A 10,610-nucleotide genomic window follows, 5' to 3' on the forward strand; every position below is an offset into this window, starting at 1 on the left:
CTCCTTCTTCTCCTCCTTTTTCTTTTTGACCAGCTCAGCTCACCCTGAGGGCGGGGCTGGTGCAGCTACAGTGCCTGGGATCAAACCTCAGTCCCTGCACCTGCCTAAGCTTGCCCAAGCAGGTGCTTTAGACTGCTGAGCTATCTCATTAGTCCCCTAGCTTCTTATCTAATCTCTTTTATAAGCGCAGGTCTCGTGTGAAATCTTAAATGGTGAAGTAGTGGTGTAGGAACTTACTTTATTCTCTTGGCTTCCCAGATGATGAAACTTAGAACTAAAAGCCTTTTGTTACATTATGAATTTTTAACAGCCATGTGTGTGGGGTCTGAGGCCAGCTTTTTTCCCGTATCATCACAGAACTATATACTTCTCCAATGCTAGACCAAGTCAGTGTCAGATACTGTCATAGATAAATGCAATTTGAAGAGGTGTTATCTTTGTATGCTCTCTATTAGATGTGGGAAAATATTAGTTATCAATTTTGGTGAAAACTTCAGTCAACATGAGAGCTTAAGTGCTGTGGAGAAATCCAAACTAGCTCTTACTCTGGATCTGGCAATTTCCTTGAATTATGCACAAAGTACTACTCAGACATGAAGTAAGGAGGTTGCAGTGAGCGTGCCAAGCAGCAGTTCCCTACTAGCCAGCCACGTTTCCCTGAAATTGTTTGTTCAGATGGTTTTCAGAGAGGTGCAGTCTCACCTTCAGGAACCTCCCTCATATTTGAGGATCAGAAAGAACAGGTTGCTGCTTTACCCGAGAACCAATGTTTTAGCTGTCACCGACTTTAATGCCGAGTCACTGGGATTTTCTCTGTGCTCTGAGTATATTTAGGGAAAGCTAGCAGGTAGAGTGCTTCACCCCAGAGAAAAGAAACAGACCAATTAGTCAACGTTGCCTTCCTTTAGCCATCTGATCACATGAAAATAAACCGGTGAATGTTATCAAGGTTTATGGAAAAGAAACGTGGCTCATCTATGGCACGATACCATGGGAAGCACCCGGACAAAGATGAGAAAAGGGTCATTTCTTGAAAGATGTTAATGAAAGCTGTTCTAGCATTATTCCTTTTTAAGCTCGTCCCTGCTGGTCTGTGTTACTTTACCCAGGAGGTTAATAGGAAAACTAAGTTTTCAACTAGTTTTATTTTTAATCTTTTATGTATTTATTTATTTGGTACAGGGTCTGACTACATAGCTCTGACTTGTAGTGATCTTCCTGTCTCAGCCTCCCCAGCATTGGGATTATAGGAGTGTACCACCAAGTCTGGTTTCAGTGGCCAGTATGTCATGCCCGGGTTTCCAGGTCCAATAAGGCATGTGGTACTGGGGATTGAACCCAGGTCCTTGTGGTTTCCAGGCAGGTGCTTAGACCACTGAGCTATCTCCCCAACCCTTTTCAGATAATGTTATCTCAACAGCAGCTGAATTTTTCAGCCTCTTTAAAGTCATTGAATGGCTATAATATAATGATACTAGATTTTAGGTACACTTGATAATACAGCTACAGTCACCTAGGTTTACTATCTACTACACTTCAATTTAGAAATGAGAACAGGAGACAGAGTGCCCGTAGAGATCAAATTTAAACTTATCTCTCTACTGTCTTTCCATACGCAGATAGTGTCAGAGGAGCAGTCACAAAATTCTCCTCACACTCCTCCTCTATTTTCCGGGCAGCAGAAATTGCAGCACTTTATGGAGAAGCAGCAAATGCTTCAGACACATTCTGGGATGGTGGCTGAGGTACGTGGCTCGCAGGTTCAAGGCTACGTGAGGCCTCCCAGGAGGGAGGGTAAGGCAACGGGAGCCAGGTCTCAGCCCGGGTTGGACAACCTGAAGCCTTGGAGAAGCCTGGTCTTAAAATAAAGGGGGCTAAGAATTTAGCATGATAAAAAGGCCTTGTTTTCAATACCTACTGCAATAATAATAATAATAATAATAATAATAATAAATTTTAATTAGAAAAAATAACAATAATAATTTTAAATTTTCTTATGTAAATTACAGGTCTAAGAGCCAGCGAGATAGCTCAGAGAACTAAATGCCTGCTTAGGCAAGCTCAGGGATCTGGGTTCTATCTGCAGTACCACATGCCACGCCAGCCCTACCTTTAGGCATGCTGAGCCAGCCTCCGAGACTCAGCATGATGGCAAGTGCTGGGGAGGCTGAAAACAGGAGGATCACTAGGACTCCGATCTGCGTAGTGAGACTCTGTACCAAATACTTAAGCTTTTTTTTTTTTTTTTTTTTTTAAAGAGGCCTTTCTATAAACTGAAACTTAGAACTAGTTCTGGAAGCTATAATTCTGACCTGAGTGGCTGTTGGGAAGGAGTAATAGAATTTCTCAAATGCATAAGTGAAGAGTTTAGTGATAAGATGCACACTTGAGACTGCCTGCTGGTTTAGACAGCAGGAAAAACAATATCAGACCTCCAAGAAACATATAATTAAGTACTACAGGAAAAATAAGGTTGCAATATTTATCAAAGCAGATATATACAAAAAGAAAAAAATCTTGTCTCCTTTGTGTATGGGACAATTTATCTTTTGAATTTCTCATGAGTTTTTTGCTATTGTTTTGTCCTACTGTTTTCTTTAGACAAATCTGCACATTTATATCTGGTAGCCTGAGCAACTAATCTGAAGAGAGTATCATGTAATACCACAACCACTGCTCAATTCCCTTTGTTTTGTTAAGTGCAATTTGCATTGTTTCTAACACTGTTTTGTTCTATCATTATTTTATATTCTTTAGAAAAACACACAGCAGATAGTCTTTAAAACTGTGAAGTTTATGTGAATCTTTGGAAAAGTACTAAAATGCCAAGGCAAATTATACTGTATCTGCTATTGTTCTGAGCCATGTGGTATATTCATTTATTTATTTTTATTTTTTACTAATTGTATTAAGAAAAAATAGCAATGAGAGAGTTTCAAAACAGGTTAGTAGGACAGTTACAATAGTTAATACATTGCATATTGTTGTCTTCATAGTAGTTATTTATAGTACAAGATGTAAACATGATATTTTGTCTAAACACTATTAGTTCAAAACTTTTTCTCATTGAACTAAGAGAAAGTAGCAGTATATCTATGCTATTTTGTATATACAGATATATATTTTTTTCACTACAAAATGGTCCTTCATTCATATCCCCATTTTTGTTTACTTTTGTCAGAGATGGGTATTCTGTTGCCATTCAAATATAAAGAAAGGATTAACTATAATGAAAGAACTAATAACTGCTTCTAAGGTATTTATTGGTATAAAGCAGCGGTTGCATTGGGAGGTAGTACCAGGTAAAACTCACACTGCATCTGAATTAATATCTGTAAATAAATAAGCACCCTGCTAACTCACACCACTTTCAGGTAATTTTCAAAACCGTGACTCAGTTTACCATCTGATAATTGAAATGAATCAAGAAAAACTAAACGATTTTTCACTGATAACTGTCGCACAGGCATGACTTTTTCAGCGTTGGTAAGCACTGGACACACTCTATTAGGACGAATGAAAGACCTCCAACCGAAGTGCTTCACTTTGCTCATTGTGGATTAAATAAACATACAGTTCAAACTTAACCTCATTCTCAAACACAGTCTCCCAAGTCTTGCCTATTAAAAAAAAAATGATGGTAAATAAACCCTGGAAAATTCCTTCTCAGATTTTACCACCTGAAAGCGCAGCTGTTGGCTGCAGCTATCCCAGGCTCCCAACTCCCAACTCACGTGCGAGCCTCGTCAAGGGCAGACATTTCTAATTGATTCCAGAAGTATTTCTTTTGCTTAGATCAGGGGGCAAAGGAAGAATAATGAGCAGCTTCTCGGAGGGGTTTGGGGGTTGGGCTGCTGAGGGGAGGAGGGGAACTTTGAAAATCTCTGGCTTGGCCAAAAATGCGTAGCAATTTTCCAGTCAATTGGCGCGAGCATCTGGAACCAAGCATTCTGGCCCGGTAGTTGATGGGAGTTAAACCAGCGTGGGCAACAGCACGCTTAATGAGTCCCTGTCATGTAGTGGTGCAAACCGCGCTAGGCATCGGCCAAATCCCCTGTGCCTTTGGCTCAGGGGCAGGTTTCCCTCAGAGTCCCTGTCTAGGACAGGACATGCTCCCCAAGATGGGTCTTCACCTATTTTCAGCATTCTGAACGCGACCTACAAAGAGAGACCCCCAATCAGAACACGTGTGCTCTGGATTCCTTGTGTATTGACAAGGCTCTACATCACAGACCCGTGTTTGCTTTCATTTGGGGGCTATGTTTTCAAACTCAGCAGGCCATCCTGTGAACGCATGGAGAGTGTCGGATGCTCAGGTTATAAATCACAGCACAGAGCATGGCGCACTCAGATGCGAGGAGGAGGCAGAATGTGAGGCCTTTTGTTATTGCCAAGGTAAGACAGGTGATTGCCGTGGGGGAGAGGTGATGGTGGGCAGGATTTCCTTTTCCAATGCTAAGCAGAAAACCAAGAGTGATATGGAAATAATTTCTTGGGAGTAAATGATGTTTACTTTAAGTTGCTGCTCATAATTCACCATGCTGACAACGGTACATTACGCTCACCAATAAGGCAGGTAATAGGACAGCCATGAAAAATGCAGAGAAGGGGGCGACTGGGTGGACTGGCCCCAGGAGGACAGAGCCACTCACCAAGCAGACTTGTAACTTCCCTAAATCTCTGCTTCAAAATTCTGATTTTAAGGTAAATACAACATGTTTTCCCTTTTCATTACGTGAGAGAATCATTTCCTGTTTCCAAACAATGCTAAAATAAGAAGAAAAAAAAAAGGTAAAAATGGAAGAAAATAAACAAAAATTTTCCATAGTGCCATTTTAATTTGATGATTATAATGGCATTCATCGGAAATATATGCAACTAGTGTGGCTCAAAACTATATGCATGTTTAAATGCAGAAACAGTGCTACACGTTGAATATCTAATTCAAGATAAAGTATGTGCAAAAGCAGCTGCAATCCTTTTAAAATAAGGACAAGAGGAGGAGAGATGGTACATAATATTAGCTATATTTGTGTCTTTTAAATTTTAATGATCTTAATGAAATGATACATGAAAAACTATTGTGCATTAACAATTTCTTGAATGTGTCTTCAGTGTTTTAAAATATCATCTAAAGGCTACTAAGTTGGAGGCAAATGATGTTAAACTTAAAATTTGCCATGGCAAAGCTAATGTCTACCTTCTTCAAACAACAAAGCAGCATGATATTCTAATGTTGCTTTTTTTACTTAGTATGTCCCCTTACAGAATTGAAGGGAATATTTTTAGCAGAAACACAGGAATTAAAAATTATTTATGAGAAGATCACATCTAACTCAGCACCAGTGGCTGCCTTTGAACTTCTCCTTAGCTCGCCCGCATGTCAGTATAGCCATTATTTTGTAGAACCCTGTAGACCACTAATCAATAGTAAGCACAGCGGAGATAGACCCGTATTGTGAGGATGTCCCCCTCATCGGACCTTTTGTAGTAAATATCTGTTAATTGTATGTGGTCATGATGAAGCTGAAGAAGACTACTAAGATTAGGTATCTAGTGGTAAATAAGATAAAAAGTAAATATTTTAAAATAAAGTGGCAGAATGCCTATACTGAATTAGAGCTAGAGAATAACAGCAAAGCTTTATAATACTAGCATAAAAAAAAACTCAAAGAGAATTTGCCATTAACTCCAGATTTTGTACGCTTGATTTGTACACTTGCTTTTCCTTGAGTATTGTAGCATGTTTGCTTAAAAAAAATATACTGCATTCTATAAAACACATTCCCTTCTATGCTATAGGATGGTACTTTTAAAATCTTGGAAATTTGTAGATTATCAGAGAGGTACAACCTGGGGTTGTGATTTGGGATCAAATAGTTTATACAGACATTGTAAATGGCTAAAAACCAGGTAAACTGGCTAATTCATATACTCAGTAATACAGCAGCATAAGCATGAAATTTTCTCAATATTCTTCAAAAGCCTCATAAAAATATAAGATTATTTCTGGATCCATTTTTAAGTGTGAATACCCTCCTCTACTGGAGTAGAGGAACAAAGCAAGAATTTACAAGTGGGATCACACCCATTTCAAAAGCCTACCCAAGGAAAACAAGCAACTGAGTGAATAGGAGACCTCCGATGCTCAACAATCTTTGAGAGGTGCTTGTCTGACAAAGGACTCATACCCAGCATATGCGAAAAACTCAAAAATTTAACAACAGATGAATGAATATTCTCTAAGATGAGAAGATATTCTCAAAGACACTTGAGGAAAGAAAAAAAATAGGTAACCAATAAATATAATAAATGCTCAATAGCTTTAGACATCAGGAAAATGCAAATCAAAGCCACATTAAGATTTGATCTCACCCCGGTCAGAATGACTACTATAAAATATTAAAAAAAATTAAAAACTAAGAAATGCTGGTATGAATATGATCAAAAAGAAACTTTCATGCACTTTTAGTGGCTATGCAAATTACTATGGGCTTTATGGAAAAAAGCATGGAATTTCCTCAAGAAACTAAAACTAAAACTGCCATGGGACCCAGCTACACCTCTGACAGGCATGTACCCAGAGGACATGAAGTCAGAATATAAATGCAATACCTGCTTTTCCATGTTCAGTGTGTCTATGGTGATGGTGGCTAAGATATAGCATCGATCAAGGTGGAAGGGTGGATAAAGACAATATGCACAGAGCATCATTCAAGTAATATCCAGAGTTGTTCCAGCAACAAAGAACGAGATCATGTCACCTGTAGAAAAATGGCTGGAATCTGGGAAATAGGATGTAAAGTGTGATATACTATAAATGGAAAAACAAATGCCATGTCCATGTTTTCTGTCATATGTGAAAACTGAAAAAACAACAAAAGACCTGAAAGGAGGAGGAGTATTCCTAGGGCATGGGAAAGAAGCGAGTGGGAGGGAGAAGAGGGAGCCCTGTGGAAGAGGGGGTGGGCGGGCATGATTAACATAATATATGCATATATGGAAATTTTATATTAAAATTCAATTAATATGAGTTAATTTAAAAAAGAAAATTCTTTGGATCCAAATAGAGATGACCGTTGCACAGTGTGTGTATATAATGGTTATCACATTGCACTTTCAAGTGATTAAGATGGTAAATTTTATGCTGTAAATGTTATCTCAATGTAAAATATACAAAATAAAAAATATTTCCCATGAATCAACTATTCACTACTGACATCACTTGCCAGCGGGAAAGATTTTTTGTTATTGTTGAAGTTACTGGGAATTGAACTCAAGGCCTTGTGCTTGCCAAGCAGGCATTGTACCATTGAGCTACATCTCTAGCCCAAGAAAGATATTGTTACTCTAAGGAGCTGGACAGGTACACTATCGGCACAAAGTGCAATCTTTGTTATCGAATAGATTTGACTTTATGAAAACTATCTACTCCTAGCTGTGTGAGGTCAGAGGAAACAACACTCACGATTCTATTTGGGTTTGTCACTGTTGTAGTCTCAGTATCCAAAATTTAGCAGGCATTCAATGAATATTTACCCTATGAATGGCCAGGGGGAGGGGAAGATTAGAGATACATTAGGAGGCATTATACCCGGATATACTTAACACTAAATGGAAAAAGAAAATCTTATGAATTAATGATGATGGATACGTCAGTAGTGTCATCTTCATCGTCGGAAGGAAGTACTGTATTATGTGGCATTATTGATAGTACTTCAGACAAGCCGCAAGCCCGCAGGAGGTAATTTTACTTAACATAATGAGAAAATACTATTTTTATTATTTATTTATTTATTTGGTACAGGGTCTCATTACATAGCTCAGACTCACAGTGGTCCTTCTGTCTCAGCTTCCCCATCACTGGGAACACAGGCATGGGCCACCACGCCCAGTTTGGGGGCCTGCAAGACTTACTGGGGGGTCCAGGGCCAGCATGGCATGCCATACCAGGAATCAAACCCGGGTCCCTGAGCTTGCCAGGCAGGTGCTTAGATTACAGAGCTATCTCACCAGCCCAGCACTTATATTTTAAAGAATAAAACAAAATTTTTTTCAAGAAAAAAATGTAATAATTGTACAAATTATTACAATAGTTTTTACTTTATATGTTTCTCATTGGGATGACATTTACAACATAACATTTACCATCTTAACCACTTGAAAGTGCAGTATGCTGACAATTATTTTATTTTGTCTTTGTAGTACACAATACAGGAAACCATAAACAATATATACTATTTTAATACATTTATACATTATAAAAATGAAATTATACATAGCTTAGTGATAACAAAGAAATGTGACAAATTATTATTTAATTTTTTAACACATGGAAATGATCAGCACAAATCGCACAATGATAGCTGTGTCAGTAAAAGTATAAAATAGGGATCAAGCAGATAGCAGAACATATTAATAATTTATTGGTATTATAAAGTCATAATTTTCTTTTGGATAGTGTACACTGTGTTTTACAAAAATATTTAATCTAATTTAATATCATTCATATATTACATAAAAACATAATTAGAAGTTTCATAAGGAAAATGTCAATTAAAGCTAATATATCAACTATTCTTCAATGCAAATTTGATGCAGTTTGCAAAAATATTTGAAACTTTGATAATACTTCTATATACTGTGAATATTCATATGCTTATGTTAGTTTCACCTAAAATCCAAAAGTTATTTATTTGAAACAGCATGTGAGCTGGGTGAGGTGGTGCACTCCTGTAATCCCAGTACTTGGAAGGCTGAGGCAGAATTGCTATGAGTTCCAGGCCATTCTGGGCTGCATAGTTATTTCAGGGGCAGCTGAGCTATGTGACTCTATCTCAAAAAAAAAAAAAAATCAAAATGAAATACAGCATGTGAATTCCAAAAGTAAAAATTAGGTGCTTGCTATTCCTTACATTCATAACGTAGCCAGGTGTAAATTAGAAATATCTTGTCTAAAATGGCTTAAGACAAATTTTTACACATTCTGTGCTAACAATGATATTCTAACCATCACCATAAACACCTGAATGCAAAACCTAAATATGACAGAGAGATTAATGTCTGTAATCATTAATTGCAACTCGTTTTGCAATTGCTTTTACAGTCTTCCCAAGCAGCCTGTGAAGTCTTTCTCTCCACCCTTTGAGTCCTGACTGACCTGGTCATTTCACTGAGCGAGTGGGAGCTGGGAGGAGCCCGAGCAGAGCAGCGGCACTTCAAGGAGTTGCGCAGATTCTGCCTTCGCCCCCTTGCAGGCACCGTGCAAAGAAATGCGATGTCCGCTGGGGAGGGAGCGGCCACGAGGCACGGAAAGAGCACATGCTGTTCCACGACGCCCAGATCCAGGTGGCCCCCGTGCGACCTTTGGTTCACTCCTCTGTGCTGAATGAGACTCTTCAATAAGTCTAGGTGAAAATCAGCGGAGAAATCACTGTAAAACTGTGAAAAATAAATAGTGGTTTGAGTCTTTAAGTGTTAGGTAAGTTTGTTATGTACAATGAAGTAAACAGCAACGAAGGCTGAATTTCTCTGTAAAAATTTAATCAGTCGAAGAAAGGAAAGAAAAAAGGAAGAATCTGTAAAAACATAAAACTTCTAAGAATAGCTGAATTTTTCTGAACTATGTACTTTAACTGGATATTTAGGCACCAAGTTACATCAAAATATTCATTTGCTGCACTTTAAACTTAATAAATATTTCATTTTGGCCTCCATTTAATATTAAAATATAGGAATGTGCTCTCCTCAGTTTTACTACAGCTTTATAGTGGGGCTGTCAGTGCACATTTAATATTTATTAAATATATGTATATTTAATAAATATATTTATATCATATTTTATATATATGATCTCTATTCCTACTGTTAGGAGTGTTGGCTTCCCCTTCTACATATAAAAGTGGCTGAGATGGCAAGTTGGCAACCTTGCTTAATATTTTATCAAACGATTTTACCAGGCCAGAAAACAATGTGGAAATAACTTAAAAGAAGGCATGATCTTTAAATGACAGAGTTGGAAGTGAGATGTTTCATGACAAATAAGATGTGCAGTAATGCAAATATGCTACAGTTAGACACACTGTCCAGTAGGTAGCTATAGTTCCCTCCTTGGAGGTAGGAAGGATTTTCTGCTCTCTAACTGATTCCCTTCCCAAGCCCCTCAGACTGGAAGCGCTATTCTTCTAATTTAGCAAGGACTTTCAAAGTCCCAAGAAGGGTGCACCCCACCCCCAGCTCCTGGATGCCTCAAGAACACACTCTGACACTGGGAGAAAAGCCAGACTGTCCTCCGGGTGGATCTCAGGCACACGGCACAGCAAGAGCAGAACACAGAAGCCTCTTCCTGGGCGTGGCGGTGCAGTTTTACCTCCCTTAATTTCCTGTTTGTTTGGGGCTTTTTTCAACTGAAGTTTGGAGATGATCATTTAAATGTGAAGTTGTCAGAATGAGATGGGGGTTGAGATACAAATAGGCATTTTAGAAGTGAGTATTAAAATATCCTTAAGACATTTTAAATGACAGGTTTTACCAAATGATCACATTCAGAGCTATTTGTAAGAGATTTATTTTTATATAAAGTTTATGAATTATCTAGATTTTTTTTACTA

The sequence above is a fragment of the Octodon degus genome, unplaced genomic scaffold, assembly GCF_000260255.1.
Source record: "Octodon degus isolate 3935 unplaced genomic scaffold, OctDeg1.0 scaffold00015, whole genome shotgun sequence".
NCBI classification, from domain to species: domain Eukaryota; kingdom Metazoa; phylum Chordata; class Mammalia; order Rodentia; family Octodontidae; genus Octodon; species Octodon degus.